The 17,503-nt window shown below is 41.7% G+C and overlaps 1 protein-coding gene and 1 pseudogene across 1 annotated transcript in view; both read left to right on the top strand.

The window, feature by feature from the left end:
* The window catches only part of MAN2B1 (mannosidase alpha class 2B member 1), a 135,673-nt gene that overhangs the window by 87,510 nt on the left and 30,660 nt on the right, over positions 1–17,503 (top strand). The gene's annotated exons all lie outside the window — the stretch shown is intronic.
* LOC131826072 (U2 spliceosomal RNA) lies at positions 7,423–7,601 on the top strand (annotated as a pseudogene).

Here is a 17,503-nt window from a genome sequence, read left to right as displayed (position 1 = left end):
AGAAGGGGGGAAGAGGCCACCAGAGACCTGTCTTGGAACCCAGCCTGACATAGGAAACCCCTCCAGGGACACACCTACCTGCATGTCATACACATATCTGGTGAGAAAGCCGTAAGGCTCCCGGTGCCACCTCAAACAGCAGGATTCTCAGATCATAACTTAAGAATGCTGTTGTCTGAAACAAGGGTGCGGCTAACGGATGCTGGTGGGAGCTGCCTGGGTTTTTCCTAATCTAATCTTGGGTTATCAACATCAGGTTCCCTGAGAGCTGGTCTTGAGGCCATTTCCAGGTGTTACGTTTCTCATCTCTTACCTTCTTGCCTTCTCTGGGCCAGCTTGCTGAGAAACAAGTTTAAGTCATACGTATCTATTTAGTTATATGTGTGTGTGTGTGTGTGTGTGTGTGTGTGTGTGTGTGTGTGTGTTTTTAAGGGTGGACAGGAGGGGCAGGGATAGAGAGAGACTTAAGCGGGCTCCATGCCCAGGGCTGAGCACCACCTAGGGCTCAGTCTCACAACCCTGAGATTATGACCTCAGCGGCAATCAAGAGTCAGACGCTTAACCGACCGAGCCACTTAGGTGCCCCCCAAGTTTAGGGTTAATGCAACACCTGTACTACTCTAGAAATGTTCTTGGTCACAACTGCAGGTGACTGCGAAGTGAAGCTGTGGAAGAACCTGGAACGGTCAGGAGACACCGGCCCCTCAAGCAGAGTCACCCCTGCTGCCCCACAAGCATCAGCTAGGCACCAACCAGCGCAGCTTCACAGTAGTCTCAAAACCTCCCGTGATGTCAAAAAAGAGAACCCTGCTTTGTTCTAGTCCCAGGCACCGCTGTCCCTAAACCTCCCTCCCTGAGTTTGTGGCACAGGCCACCTTGAGGCTTCAGCTGCCCATGTGCCAACTAAGCCCAGGTTCCCTTCCTTCAGAGCCTCCCTGAGGGTGAGTTTGGAGGCAACTCCCGAGGCCCAGGCCAACTCTCTTCTGGACTAGGACTCACCCTACAGAGTACCGGCCGGTGGTCTGTGGGAAATGGAGATCCCTGGCGGACCCTCCACAGCCCCAAGTTTCCCTTTGTAAACATGGCCCCCAGAATGCAATGGGGTCCAACGTCTAAAAAGTGGCAGAAACACGGCGGATTCCCTCCCTCCCGAAAGCACCCAGACGCAGGAGGTGGTGCCCTCCTTTGTCAGAGACCACACCACCTGATATCTTGAAGACACAGAAATGGGTTCTGGAATGTCTTAACGTCATCTTGCAACAGCATCTAGTGCTTTCCTGAGTCCACAAAGTGATCTCTCTGTGGCTGTGAGACCTGGAGTTTAAGGTTCTGAGGCTGCCACGCTCCCCACCAGCAGACGTTAACTAGGACGGACAGCCATCAAGGCCTCGGTGAGGACAAGCCAACATGGCTGACCTGAGCGAGGTCTGCGCACAGATGAGACCTCAGGCGGGCATGGATACCATACTGAGGAGAACACAGCAGAGGACATGGCAGTAGGGGGAGGAGACACCAGTCTGTGTTCCCCTCAGTGAATCCTCCACAGAGAAGCAAAACGTGGGGCACCTGAGTGGCTTAGTTGGTTAAGTGTCTGACTTGGGTTTCTGCTCAGGTCATGCTCTCAGGGTTATGTTCTCAGGGTCATAGGAAATCATGCCTGGCATGGGGCTCTGTGCTCAGCAGAAAATCTACTTGAGATTCTCTCTCTCTCCTTCTGCCCCTCCCGCCCTCAAATAAACAAGTAAATCTTAAAAAGAAAAGCAAAATGAGGACATGTAACGTCATGAGGGGTGTGTTTCTAGATGCAGTTACAGCAGCGCGGGGGGCTGGCCCACAGTAGCTCCAGCTCTCATGGGCCCCAACTCACCTCTCGAGGCTCCTGAGTAGCGTTCTTTTAGACATGACCTTGTATGGTTTCTGTTCAGGAAGTGTGAAGTCACTGGGCCATCAGGAAGGGCACATGGATCCTCCTTTGGGAGTTGGTTTGTTTGGGGGCCAGATGACACCCCTCTGTCACATGGGAAGGAGATGAGAACAATTCACTCGGCTCTGATCAAGCCAAGCAGACATGGTTCCTGTGATGAGGTGGGGTGTGTGAATATCTGTGAGGCCAGTTAGTCAACAAGGGTCAATCTCCAGTGTAACAGGCGCTCTAGTGGGTACTGCAGTGAGTGACAGGGAGCAAACATCCTTGTCTCCTTAAGGTTGACATTCTAGAAGACCAGAACTACAAGTAAGATACCTAATGTATCTTAGGTGGTAGTCCTAAGGAGGGAGAGAAAACTTCAGGGGAATCCAGAGGGCCTGGGCTGGCCATTTCTGGGCCATTATCTCTGGGGTCTGTGAATTTGGGTATTTGTGTGTGTCCCCACAAATATGTCATGACCGTCTCCAATTCCCTATGTTAGCCTGGGAAGGTGCGCATGTCTGTTCTCTGGAACATTTTTTAGTCTTGCCTAATTGCCCTAATTGTACCCCTTCCATTACCACATCGAAATGAACTGGTGAGAGCAAACTTTTTTTGTCTTTTTTTCTGATCTTAGAAAGCTTTTATTTTTTCACCATCAAGTATTTGTTAGCTCTGGGTTTTTCCTTGATTACGGATTTCATGCGGACGTAGCTTTTTGAGGTAGTTTATCACAGCTAATTGAGTGTTTTCCTTGTGAGGGTGTGTTGAACTTTGTCAACTGCTTGTTTGTATTTATTGAGATGATTCTCCAGTTTTTGACATTTATTCTATGAACGGTCCATTACATTAATTCCTTTTCAGATGTAAAACCAACATTGTTTCCATTCCATGGTTTGAATCCCAAGTAGTCATGATGTTTAGGTCATTTTATATATTGCTGGGATCAGCTGGTTAGTATTTCATTGTGGCTTTTTTCATGCACAGCAAAAGGAAGTAGTTGTGTACTGTATTATAATGTTGTGTATAGTATAAAATCATCCAATACGGTATGGCATATACTTTACAGACTATTATCAGCCATAATGGGTATCATTACCATGTCTTTCCACAGAATTATTTAAATAAGCCATTCACATACCCCCATGGCATATAGGAGAACCTCACCAATTTGATTCTGCAAAGCCCACCTCCCTTTGCCCTCAGTTTTCTCTGCTCCAGAGTGGAACTGAAGTGTCAATATATGTTTCCAAAAATTGAAGTAATTTATTAGCCTGAGATCGAAACGAGTCTGTCCAGTTTGATTTTTATTATTTGTGCCAAGACATATGGGATCCTCTTTTGTATTTGAGTCATTATGAGGCACGATTATCCTAGAGTGCTTTATACCAAAGGGGTGACCTTGGATAAGGAGTTCTCCCAGACAACTAGATCATTGGCAATCCTAAAGGTATGTAAAAATGTGGAGATAAAGTAGACTGTTGGCCAGGACCTCCTCCAGCATGATTTTCTGGAGTATGATTCATCCTGCTGCCAGTGGGTCCTGTCTTTGATCAGGGGTGGCTTAGTTAAGGACAGAGAGCAGCAGCTCTCCCATGTTCTCCATCACATGTGCTGGTGATATGCTACCATGGATATTACAACAGGTGCAAGATATATTCTTTTTTTTTTTTTTTTTTTTTTTTTTTTTTTTATTTATTTATCCGACAGAGAGAGTTCACAGTAGACAGAGAGGCAGGCAGAGAGAGAAGCAGGCTCCCCGCTGAGCAGAGATCCCGATGCGGGACTCGATCCCAGGACCCTGAGATCATGACCTGAGCCGAAGGCAGCGGCCTAACCCACTGAGCCACCCAGGCGCCCAGGTGCAAGATATATTCTTAATAGCAGAGCAAAGCTTATTTCAAAACGTAAAGGACATTACCTTTGCAAATCAAAGAGAAGAAAAATGCGGACTTTAAATTGCTTCTTTTTACATAACCTCGGAAAAGATAAGAAACAAATTATGTTGTTATCTATAGGAGCATGGGGAGACTAGATGTCAATGCCAGAAGACATGCCACAAGAGTGTCTTCAGGTGCATTTCTACATCTCAGTTTTTGAACTTGATAATCATAATAAACAATTCATGATAAGAAATTTGTCTTACCCATATATTTCTTTACATTATACAAATTGATTTATAGATCACTTACAGTTATATTTATTGATCACATCAATATAGATAAAAAGAGAAAAGATTCAAATTCATACAATCAGGAAGAGGGACATTGCTACCGACATTACGGAGATAAAAGGATGGTGAAAGGAATTAATGAGAAATTGTCTAGAAACAATCTAGATAATTCAGATGAAATGCACAAATTCCTTAAAACAACAAACTACTGAAACTACCTCAAGAATAAATGGGAAGGGGCGCCTGGGGAGCTGAGATGGTTGAGCATCTGCCTTCCGCTCAAGTCTTGATCTCCAAGTTTTGGGATCGAGCCCCATGTTGGGCTCCTGGCTTGCCCGGAAGTCTGCTTCTCCCTCTCCTTTTGTCTCTCCCCCTGCTTGTGCTTGCTTTGTCTCTCTCTCTCTCTCTCTCTCAAAGGAATGAATAAAATCTTTTAAAAAAAAAGTGGGAAATCTGAACACCTCTATAACAAGTAAGGAGGTTGGTTTAATTTAATACCAATCCTTCACAACTCTTTTAAAAATTTAAGTGAAGTGGTGCCTGGGTGGGTCAGTTTGTTAAACGTCTGCATTTGGCATAGGTCATGATCTTAGGGTCCTAGGATAGAGCCCCACATTGGGCTTTCCTGCTCAGTGGGGAGCCTGCTTCTCCCTTTCCCTCTGACCCTCTCCCCTGCTCATGCTCTTGTTCTCCCTCTCTCTCAAAGAAATAAATAAAAAATCTTAAAAAATAATACAGAATATGGAAACAACCTAAGTGTCCTTCAATAGGTGAATGGGTAAAGATGTGGTATATATACATGATGAAATAATACTCAGCCACAATAAAAGAATGAAATCTTGCCATTCATGACAACATGGATGGACACAGAGAACAGTATCCTAAGTGAAATATGTCAGACAGAAAAAGACAAATCCCAGGGGTGCCTGGGTGGCTCAGTGGGTTAAGCCTCTGCCTTTGGCTTGCGTCATGATCTCAGGATCCTGGGATCAAGCCCCGCATCAGGCTCTCTGCTCAGCAGGGAGCTTCCCCCTCGCTCTTTGCCTGCCTCTTTGCATACTTATGGTCTCTCTCTCTGTCAAATAAATAAATAAAACCTTAAAAAAAGGAAAAAGACAAATCCCATAGGATTTCACTTCTATGTGGAATGTAAAAAAAAAAAAAAAAAAAGAACAGACTTTTTTCTTGGTTGAGAAACAGACTCATAAAGAATAAACCAGTGGTTGCCAGAATGGAGGTTGTTGAGGGAACAGGTGGACTAAATGAAGAGGATTAAGAGCTACAAACTTTCAGTTGCAGAATGAGTAAATCAGTGGGATGAAAAGCACAGCGGTAGGAAATTAAGTCAATAACTTGTTATGGTAACACATGGTAACTACACCTTTCTGGATGAGCATTTTGTAATGTATATAATTGTTGCATCACTGTGTTGTACACCTGAAATTATATGGAAGCCATACTTCAATTTAAAAAATTGTACAAGGGGCGCATGGGTGGCTCAGTGGGTTAAAGCCTCTGCCTTTGGCTCAGGTCCTGATCCCAGGGTCCTGGGATCGAGCCTCGGGCTCTCTGCTCAGCGGGGAGACTCCTTCCCCCTCTCTCTCTGCCTGCCTCTCTGCCTACTTGTGATTTCCCTCTCTGTCAAATAAATAAATAAAATCTTTTTAAAAATCTTTAAAAAATAAAATAAAAATAAATAAAAAATTGTACAAGTACAGGTGCACATGGCTGGCTCAGTTGGTAGAGCATGGGACTCTTGATCTCGGGGTCATGAGTTCAAACCCCATGTTGGATGTGGAGCCTCCTTAAAAGAAAAAAAAAAAAAGAAAAAACTGGGCATGTACAAAAATAGATATAAAGGAAAGAACATGTCACATTTACTTTGTGAATGTACAAACCCAATCCAGCATTATATATGAAAATTCTACAACATGACCAAGTGGTGTTTATTCCAAAGATGAAAACTTGGGTTAGTATCTGAAAATCCATTATTGTCATAATGAAGGATACCAACAGAGTAAAAATGGCAAGATTTTCTCAATAGCCTCAGAGAAAATAGGCAAAATCCAATACGCTTTTTAAGTTAAAGCATTTGGCATACTAGAAAAGAAGGAAATGAAATAATATCATTATGAGCATCTATGGGAAAATCCAAACCAATATTATTTTTAGTAATGAAGGACTGGATACTTCCCCCTGAAAGTAAGGAACAAAAGAATATCTGCATTTTTAAAAATATTTTTTAAAAGATTTTATTTATTTATTTGACAGAGAGAGAGAGATCACAAGTAGGCAGAGAGGCAGGCAGAGAAGGGGGGAAGCAGGCTCTCTGCTGAGCAAGGCTGGATCCCAGGACCCTAAGAGTAGGACCTAAGCCGAACTCACTGAGCCACCCAGGCACCCCATGAAGTTTCTGTGTTTTTAAACCAGGCTCAGAGTTCTGTTGAGTCGCCCCATGGCTATTAAACGAAGCCCTTGACCCCTAGAGAACACAGCGTCCTCTTGTTCAGTGAGGTCTGGCCTGGACCACTGTTGTCCATCTCATAACTGAATGCACACGCAAGTGCCCTTGTGTTCTGAAGAAGCTGACACTATGGACAATGAAGTCAGCCAGGCTAGGAAATGTTCTGTTTGAAAGCAATTGTCCTCAGGCGCCTGTCTGGCTTAGTGGGTAGGCAATGCAACTCTTGATCTTGGGGTTTTAAGTTCAAGTTCCACACTGGGTGTAGAGATTACTTAAAAATAAAGTCTTAAGCGTGTCTGGGTAGCTCAGTGGGTTAAAGCCTCTGCCTTCGGCTCAGGTCATGATCCCAGGGTCCTGGGATGGAGCCCGGCATTGGGCTCTCTGCTCAGCGGGGAGCCTGCTTCCCTTCCTCTCTCTCTGCCTGCCTCTCTGCCTGCTTGTGATCTCTGTCAAATAAATAAATAAAATCTTTAAATAAATAAAAAATAAAGTCTTAAAAAAAGGGAAACAAAACAGAATATTTGGGGCATATTTTAAAATGTTGTCTTTATTTCTTCTTTTCCTAGTTTTGGAGAGAGTGGTTTGCCTGTGACCACAGTGTTCTTCTGGATCCAAGAAGAGTTGTTCAGAAAAAAAATTTTTTCCTACAAGGTCCAGAATGGCAGCTTCCATGTTCCTTATACCAGATGAGAAAATGGAACTCTCTGGCTCCAGGTTTGTTTGTTTGTTTTTAATTTGAGAGAGAGAGAGAGAGAGAGCGCACAGGCATGAATACACATGAGCCAAGGACAGGCAAAGGGTGGGGGAGAAAGAGAAAATCTTTTTTTTTGGTCTTAAACTATTTTGCTTTTATTAATTTTTTACTTTCTCAGCAATTGAATCGCTTCTCGGCCTTTTGGCTAAGATCAAGTGTACTTTGTCAGCAATTGAAAGAGAAAATGCTTTATGCACCATTCAAATTAACTACTCACCAATATTTTAGCCTATTTAATTTTTTAATTTTTAAAATTAACATATAATGTATTATTAGCCCCAGGGGTACAGGTCTGTGAATCGCCAGGTTTACACACTTCACAGCACTCACCATAGCATGTACCCTCCCCAATGTCCATAACCCCACCCCCCTCTCCCTACCCACCCCCAGCAACCCTCAGTTTGTTTTGTGAGATTAAGGGTCTCTTATGGTTTGTCTCCCTCCCAGTCCCATCTTGTTTCATTTATTCCTTTCCTACCCCCTAAACACCCCACGTTGCCTATCAACTTCCTCATATCAGGGAGATCATATGATAATTGTCTTTTGAGAGAGAAAATCTTAAGCAGGTTCCACACTCAGCACAGAGTCCCATGCCGGGCGCGACTGAGCTACCCAGGTACCCTATCAGTTACTGTTTGTTTGTTTGTTTGTTTTAAGATTTTATTCATTTATTTAACAGACAGAGATCACAAGTAGGTGGAGAGGCAGGCAGAGAGAGAGCGAGAAGCAGTCCTCCCCCTGCCCTGAGCAGAGAGCCCGACTTGGGGCTCGATCCCAGGACCCTGGGATCATGACCTGAGCCGAAGGCAGAGGCTTTAACCCACTGAGCCACCCAGGTTCCCCGAAAAAGAGACATTTTTAACAAATGATAAAGCTTGGTTTAAAAGGCAGAAATAAGAGTTTGAAGGCGGATTCACAATGGCATGTGAGACAGTGGGTGCAGAGTCTGCTTAGGATCCTGTTCCTCTCCTTTTGCCCCTCCCCCCCCACGCTCTCTCTCTTTAAAATACATAAATAAATCTTTTAAAAAATTAAAACACTAAGAATGAATACAATCTGTGTTCTGTGACAACAATGAAATGAAATTAAAAATCAATAACTTGGGGCACCTGGGTGGTACGGTTGGTTGTCACCAACTCCTGGTTTCAGCTCAGACGGCTCAGGTCATGATCCCAGGGTCCTGGGATCAAGCCCCACTTCAGGCTCCCTGCTCAGTGGGGAGCCTGCTTTTCCCTCTCTGACTGCCTGCCACTCCCCCTGCTTGTGTTCTCTCTTATTCTGTCAAATAAATAAAATCTTTTTAAAAAGGAGCATTTATAGCTGTAACTGCCTATACTAGCAAAGAAGAAATATCTCAAATCAATAATGTAACCTTTCACCTTAACACACTTGTAAGGATGAGCAACCAAGCCAAAGCAATGAGATTAGGAAAATAATAAAGATTAGAGCAGGAATTAGTGGAAGAATAGAAATACCATAGAGAAGGGGTGCCTGGGTGGCTCAGTTGGTTAGGTGTCTGCCTTCAGCTCAGGTCATGATCCCAGGGTCCTGGGATCGAGCCCCAAATCAGGCTTCCTGATCAGCAGGTTGCTTGCTTCTCCCTCTCCTTCTGACGCTCCTCACTGCTTCTGTGTGTGCATGCTCTCACTCTCTCAAATAAATAAATAAGTTTTAAAAAAAGAAATACCATAGAGAAAATTTGTGAATCCAAAAGTAGGTACTATGAACAGATAAATAAAATTGGCAAATCTTTAGCTGGGATGAACTAGGGGAAAGAGGGAAGACTTAAATTCCTACAGTTAGATCAAAGAGACTATTACCACCAATTTTACAGCAATAAAAAGGATTGTAAAAGAATTCAATGAACAGCAGAATACCAGTAAATTAATTAACTTAGATGAAATGGACAAATCCCTAAAAACACACAAACAACTGAAATTAGCTTAAGAAAAAAATAGAAAATTTGACTAGAACTATAACAAGTGTTGTGGTTGAATTATTAACCAGAAAATCATCCAAAAAAAGAGAAAAGTATAATACAGACAGCTTCATTACAAAATTTTTCCAAACATTCAACAATTTTATATTATTATCCATGAACTCTGTCAAAACACACAATCAACACAACATTTAAATTCATTCTATGGGACCACTATAACTTTGATTCCAAAACCAAATAAAAGCATTACAAAAAATTAAGAGACCAGTTTGTCTTGTGGAAATGAATGCAAATATAAAAACAATATTAGGAACCCTAATCCAGCAGCGTCTAAAAACATATATACACCATGACTCCGTTTCATTTATTCTAGCAATATTGGGTTAACATCTGAAAATAAATGTAATACACTGTGTTAATAGTGTAATAAGCAAAATGTCATGATCATCTCAGTAGACTTACAGGAAGTATTTGACAAAATCCAACACCCTCTCATAATAAAAACTCTCAGCAAGGGGGGCCTGGGTGGCTCAGTCACTTAAGTGTCTGCCTTTGACTCAGGTCATGACCCCATGGTCCTGGGACTGAGTCCCACCTCAGGTTCTCTACTCTGTGGGGAGTCTATTTCTCCCTCTGCCTACCATTCCCCTGCTTGTGCTCCCTCTCTCTCTCTCTCTCTCTGTCAAACAAACAAATAAATAAAATCTTAAAAAAAACAAACTCAGCAAACTAGGTATTTTTTAAAAGTTTTATTTATTTACTTTTTTGTAATCTCTACACCCAACATGGGGCTTGAACCCACAACCCCAAGGTCAAGAGTTGCATGCTTTTCTGACTGAGCCAGCCAGGCATCCCTCAGTAAAACTTGTATTGATGGAGATTTCCTTAACATGAAAATTAACACCTATAAAAAAACCCTCAGCTAATATTGTATTTCATCGTGCAAGACTGGTTTCCCCTGAATATCAGGAAGAAAACAAAGATGTCTGCTCTTAGCATTTCTATCTGACAATGTCCTGAAAGTTTCAGCCAGTACAATATGCAATAAAAGGAAATAATATAAGCCCAGATTGGATAGGAAAAACTATCTTTACTTACAGATGACTTATCTTGTATAAGTAAACCAAGGAATCCACTTAAAAAAACCCCAACAGCTTGGGGAACTTGGGTGGCTCACTCAGTAAGGCATCTGCCTTCAGCCCAGGTCATGATCCTGGGGTCCTGGTATCAAGCCCCACATTGGGGTCCCTGCTCAGTGGGGAGCCGGTTTCTCCCTCTCACTCTGCCTGCCTCTCTGCCTGCTTGTGCTCTCTCTCTCTCTGTGTCAAATAAACAAATAAAATGTTTTTTTAAATGCAGCACCTATTAGAGTTGATAATCAAGTTTGGCAAAGCTGTAGGATATGGGATTGATACATAAAAATGAATTGATTTCTACACACTTACAATGAATTATCTGAAAATGAAATTAATAAAACAAACACATTTATAATGACACTGAAAAGAGCAGTTAGGAGTACATTTAACAAAGAAAAACCAAACAACAACTCTGAAATCTTTAAAACATTGATGAGGAAAATGAATAAAGATCTAAACATATGACATAACTTCCCATGTTTATACATCAGAATATTTAATATTTTTGAGATGGCAGTAGTCCCCCAAATGATCTACAGATTTAATGCAGTCCCTATGAGAACTTCAGCTGAGCTCTTTAGAGAAATTGGCATGCTGTTTCCAAAATTTGTATGGATTTTCAAGGCATCCAGACTAGCCAAAACAATCTTGAAAATGGAAAATCAAGTAAGAGAACTCACATTTCTTTATTTCAAAGCTTTTTATTAAGCAATGGTAATGAAGGTAATGTGGTACTGACACAAGGATAGAGGTATAGATCATTGGAATAGAATTGAGATTTCATAAATAAACCCATACATCTATGGTCAACTGATATTCAAAAGCACTGAAAATGAGGAAAGAATATTCTTTTTAAAAATTGGTGCAGGGGAGGGGGAGCTGAGATGGAGGTATAGTAGGAGAACCCTACACTTGCCTTGTCCCTTGAACCGAGCTAGGTAACTATTAAATCATTCTGAATACAAACTGTACAGCTAGAGAGCAAGGAGAGGCCACATCAAGGAAGGTAAGAACTGTGTGGAGACATGGTTTGGGGGAGAAACAGATTGTTGGTGTTTCAGAAGGGAGGGAGCCCTGGTTGCAAAGAAAGGAGAGAAAGAGTGGAACACACGGGGATGTGCCCAGGGAGAATATGGCCCCAACATTTCCATTGGCTCAAAAAATGAGAGGGGCTGACTTTCATGAGTCTTTGCAACGAGTGGGGCTCAATGACTGGAGTTTTAGAGGTCAGAAGGCTTGGCTGGGATGGAACCCGGAGGGCGCTGCCCTACTGCATGAGAGAAAGCATAAACAACCTCAGGACCAACAGCCTGATCTGAGGATCACCTAAGGTGCATGGAGAGAAACTGTTCACTCTTTCTGGAGTGCATCTGCGAGAGGTGGCATTTGCAGAGTCGCCTCCTTGGGAACAAAAGAGCAGGAGGATACCATTTCCCTCCTGCCCCTCAGCATAGGTGCAGAGACACCTGCTGAGGGTGGTTAACCCAGACGCTGGCTGTTTAGCCAGCTTGCTCCAAATCCCATGCCCCTGTGCTCTGGCATAGTCCCCTTCTGGGACAAACCTGCATCAGTCCCAGCATAGCAAGACCCTCCCCCAAACACCAGTATAGGTCCCCCCTACACCAAGTCCCTGAAGTTTGGGGTTTTTAAAACTCCACAGGCTTGGCTGGATAGAGCCCAAAGTACACTGCACTGCTCTAGGCAGGCAAGCAATCCAGAGAGAGACAGCATGAAAACAGTGATCTGAAAAATGCCTGGTGTGCATAAAAGGAAATTATTCACTCTTCTAGGAGTGGTACCCTCGGAGCAGCAAGTATGGAGTCCCCTCTCCAGGGACAAACGAACTGGCTGATGCCATTTTGCTCCCCTGCCCCTCAGAATAAACCAACTTCAACATAAAGCTTAGCACCAACACTGGTTACCTAGCCTCATTACCAACTCCTGCCTCTCTGAGCTCTGCTGGTACTGCTTTTCTCAGGCAAGTGTGCCCAAGGACCAGCACAGTGGGCCCTTTCCCCAGAAGATCAGCAGAAATCCCCACTTGCACTATGTCTACTGACCATAGAGTTCTGCCAGTCTTCAGTTCTACTAGAGGTACCACTAGAATACCTCATTTAACAAGCAGACTAGAACCCACCTAATTAAAACTCACCACGCTCTGCCCAAGGTCCAAACGCTGCCCACTGCAGGCAAGGAGAACCTCTGTAGAGGACTGACCTGAGGGACAGAGCAGCCAAAACACAGCCACAGAGTGCATGCAGGAAACAACAGAGACAATCCCTGAAGTGCCAGACGTTGGACACTATATGTCCTCTTCTTCATAAAGCCATTACTCTCAGGAGCAGGAAACATAACATGATTTTCTAACACAGAAAAGACAGAAACCTAGATAAAAATGCCAAGGCAGAGGAATTCATCCCAAAAGAAAGACCAAGAAAAGATCATGGGCAGAGATCTAGTCAAAACAGATATAAGTAGGGGCACCTTGGTGGCTCAGTCAGTTACACATCTGACTTTGGCTTCATGTCATGATCCCAGGGTCCTGGGATCCAGCCCTGAGTTGGGCTCCCTGCTCAGCGGAAAGTCGGCTTCTCTCTCTACCTCTGTCCCTCCCCCTCACTTGTGCTCTCTCTCTCTCAAATAAATTTTAAAAATCTTTTTTTTAAAAAAACCCAGATATAAGTAATACGCCTGATGGAGAATTTAAAATGATATCATAAGGATACTACTCCCTGGGCTTGAGAACTGCATGGAAGACATCAGGGAGACCCTTACCACTGAGATAAAAGAGTTAAAAAACAATCAGGCAGAAATGAAAAATGCAGTAACAGATTTGAAACTGACTGGATGTAATGACCACAAGGGTGTAAGAAGCAGAGGAATGAATAAGTGATACAGAAGATAGAATAATGGAAAATAATGAAGCTGATAAAGGAGAGAAAAAAGAATTATCAATCATGAGAGTTAGGGACTCCATCAAATGTCATAACATTCATATCATAGGCATCCTAGAAGAAGAAGAGAAAGAAAAGAGAACAGAGGTTTATTTGAGGAAATAATAGCTAAAAATTTCCCTAATCTGGGGAAGGAAAAAGACATCCAAATCCAGGAGGCACAGAGAACTCCCATCAAAATCAGCAAAAGAAGGCCAACATCAAGACATATTGTAGCTAAATTTGGGGTGCCTGGGTGGCTCAGTGGGTTAAGCCTCTGTCTTCAGCTCAAGTCATGGTCTCAGGTGCTGAGATCAAGTCTTGCATCAGGCTCTCTGCTCACTGGGGGCCTGCTTCCTCCCCTCTCTCTGCCTGTCTCTCTGCCTCCTTGTGATCTCTCTCTCTCTCTGTGTCAAATGAATAAATAAAATCTTAAAAAAATACATATTGTAGTTAAAATTTGCAAAATATAGTGATAAAAAAATCTTAAAAGCAGTAAGACAAAAGAAGTCCCTAAATTACAAGGGAAGACCCATAGGGCTAGCTGCAGATCTCTCCTTAGAAATTTGGCAAATGAGAAGTGAGTGGCATGACATATTCAATGGGCTGAATGGGAAAAATCTGCAGCCAAGAATACTCAGTTCAGGAAGGCTATAATTCAAAATAGAAGAAGAGATAAAGAGTTTCTTAGACAGACAAAAACTAGAGTTTGTGACCACTAAACTGGCCATGCAAGAAATATTAAAGGGGATTCTTTGAGTGGGAAAGAAAGACCAAAAGTGACAAAGACTAGGAAAGAACAGAGAAAATCTCCAGAAACAATGACAGAACAAGTAATAAAATGGCACTAAATAATATCCATCAATAATTACATTGAATATAGGTGGACTAAATGCTCCAATCAAAAGACAAATGGTGTTAGAATGGGTAAAAACACAAGACCCATCTATATGTTGCCTACAAGAGACTGATTTTAGACCTAAAGACGCCTACAGATTGAAAGCGAGGGGATGTAGAAATAGTTTTCATGTAAATAGACATCAAAAGAAAGCCAGAGTAGCAATTTATATCAGATAAACTAGATTTTACTCCAAAAACTATAACAAGAGATAGAAGAAGAGCACTATGTCATGATAATGGGGACTACTTTATGAGATCTAACAATTGTAAATATTTATGCCCCCAACTTGGGAGCACCCAAATATATAAAAGACATAATAACAAACATAAAGGAACTAATTGATAATAATACAATAATAGTAGGAGACTCTAATAACCCACTTACACCAATGGACAGGTCATACTTTAAATATTTAAAAAAATAAAAATACAGGGTCACCTGGGTGGCTCAGTGGGTTAAGCCTCTGCCTTCGTCTCAGGTCAAGATCTCAGGTTTCTGGGATTGAGCCCCACATTGGGCTCTCTGCTCAGCAGGGAGCCTGCTTCCCCCTCTCTCTCTGCCTGCCTCTCTGCCCACTTGTGATTTCTCTCTCTGTCAAATAAATTTTAAAAATCTTTCTTTAAAAATTTAAAAAATAAAAATACATGGAAACAAATGAAAATGAAAACACCATGGTCCAAAACATTTGGGATGCAACAAAACAGTCATTAAGTGTGAAGTATGTAGCAATATGGGCCTACCTCAAGATGCAAGAAAATTCTCAAATAAACAACCTAACTTTACACCTAAAGGAGCTAGAAGAAGAACAACAAATGAAACCTATAGCCAGCAGAAGAAAGGAAATTATATAAAGATTAGAGCAGAAATACATGATACAGAAAATGAAAAAACCAAGTCGAATAGACAAATCAGGAGCTGGCTCTTTGAAAGAAGTAATAACATTGATAAACTTATACCCAGACTTATCAAAAAGAAAAGAGAAAGGACCCAAATAAATGAATTAGAGAGGAGAAATAACAACCAATACCACAGAAATACAAACCATTGTAAGACAATATTATGAAAAATAAATATGTCAAAAAATTGGACAGTCTGGAAGAAATGGGTAAATTTCTCAAAACATATAAACTACTAAAACTGAAATAGGTAGAAATAGAAAACTTGAACAGACTGATAACCAGCAAAAAAATGGAATCATTACTGGGGAATCAGCCAGTTAAAGCTTTTGCCTTTGGCTCACATCATGATCCTGGGGTCCTGGAATTGAGCCCCATGTCAGGCTCCCTACTCAGTGGGGAGCCTGCTTCTCCCTCTGCTCTCCCCCGCTCATGTATGCATGCATCTCACTCTCTCTCAAATAAATAAATAAAATCTAAAAAAAAAGAAAGAAAGAAAGAAATGGAATCAGTACTAAAAAAAATGTCACTACAAACAAAATACATGACCAAATGGCTTCACAGGGGATTTCTACCAAACATTTAGATAAGAGTTAATACCTATTTTTCTCAAACTATTAAAAAAAATAGAAATAGCAGGAAAACTTCCAAAGTCATCCTATGAGGCCAGCATTACCCTGATTCCAAAACCAAAGACTCCACTAAAGATGAGGCCAATATTCCTGATGAACAGGGATGCCAAAATTCTCAACAAATTACTAGCAAATCAAATCCAATTGTATCTTAAAAGAATCATTCATCATGGTCAAGTGGGATTTATTCCTCTCCTGCAAGTTTGGTTCAATATTCACACATCAGTCACTGTGATACGGCACATTGATAAAAGAAAGGTTAAGAACCATATGATCTTCTCAATAGATGCAGAGAAAGCATTGGACAAAATACACAGTTACCATATAATCCAGCAATACTACTGGATATACTTCTGGGGAGTATATACTCAAAAGAATTGAACGCGGGTACTCAAACACCCACGTTCAGAGTAGCATTACTCATGAAAGCCAAAAGGTGTTCTCAACCCATGTGTGAATCAATGAATGAATAACAAAATTGAGCATATACATATAATGCAAAATTATTCAGATTTATAAAGAAAGGACATTTTGATACATATACTGCAATATGGGTGAACCTTATGGACATTACGGTGTTTTGGTTTTTCAGTTTTCTTTTTTCAGAGATACAGAAAGAGAGAGGGGTGGAGAGGGGCAGAGGGAGAGGGAGAGAGAATCTTAAGCAGACTCGGCACTGAGCACAGAGCCCATGCAAGGCTGGATCTCATGACCCTGAGATGGAGACCTGAACCAAAAATCAAGAGTCAGAGGCTTAACTGACTGAGCCATCCAGGTGCATTGGGTTTGTGGTGTTTTTTTTTTTTTTTTTTAAGGACATTATATTAAATGAAATAAGCCAGTCATGAAGGACAGCTACTGTATGAATCTACTTGTATGTAGTACCTAGAATGTGAAATTCATAGGGACAGAAAATTGAATGGTGGTTGTTAGGGCCTAAGGGAAGAGCTCAGAGAGATGTTTAATGGGTTCAGATATTCAGTTTGGAAAAATGAAAATGTACTGATATTGGCTTTCCAATGTCAACATACTTCTTACTACTGAACTATACACTGAAATGTAAATTTTATGACATGTTTATATATATTACCACTATTTTTTTTAAAGACTTTATTTATTTACTTGAGAGAGAGACAGTGAGAGAGAGCATGAACGAGGAGAAGGTCAAAGAGAGAAGCAGACTCCCCATGGAGCTGGGAGTCCGATGCGGGACTCGATCCCGGGACTCCAGGATCATGACCTGAGCCGAAGGCAGTCGTCCAACCAACTGAGCCACCCAGGCGTCCCTATATATTACCACTATTAAACGTAAAAATTTTAGAGGCATCTGTGTGGCTCAGTGAGTTAATCCTCTGCCTTCTGCTCAGGTCATGACCTCAGGGTCTTGGGATCGAGCCCCGGGTCGGACTCTGTGCTCAGCATGGAGTCTGTTTGACATTCCTCTTTGTCTCCCTCTTCCCCTCCCCACAAATTGCTCTCTCTCTCTTTCTTAAGTAAATAAGTAAAATCTAAAAGTAAACATTTTAAAGCAAGAGAGTGAAAACACAACCCATAGAATGGAAGAAGATTTTGTAAATCATATATCTGATAAGGAATTTGTATCAAAAATATATATAAATAACTCTTACAACTCAATAATAAAAGTTCAAACCACCCAATTTTAAAATGTCAAAAGATGTCAATAGATGTTTTTGCCAAAGAAGATGTAGAAATAGGTGAGGACACACTAAGAGATGCTGGCATAATCAGTCATCAAGGAAATTCAATAA

Source organism: Mustela lutreola, chromosome 2 (genome assembly GCF_030435805.1).
Source record: "Mustela lutreola isolate mMusLut2 chromosome 2, mMusLut2.pri, whole genome shotgun sequence".
Classification (NCBI taxonomy): Eukaryota; Metazoa; Chordata; class Mammalia; order Carnivora; family Mustelidae; genus Mustela; species Mustela lutreola.
The sequence above is the reverse complement of the archived record's forward strand: the minus strand, read 5'-3'. Positions and strand labels throughout refer to the sequence as shown.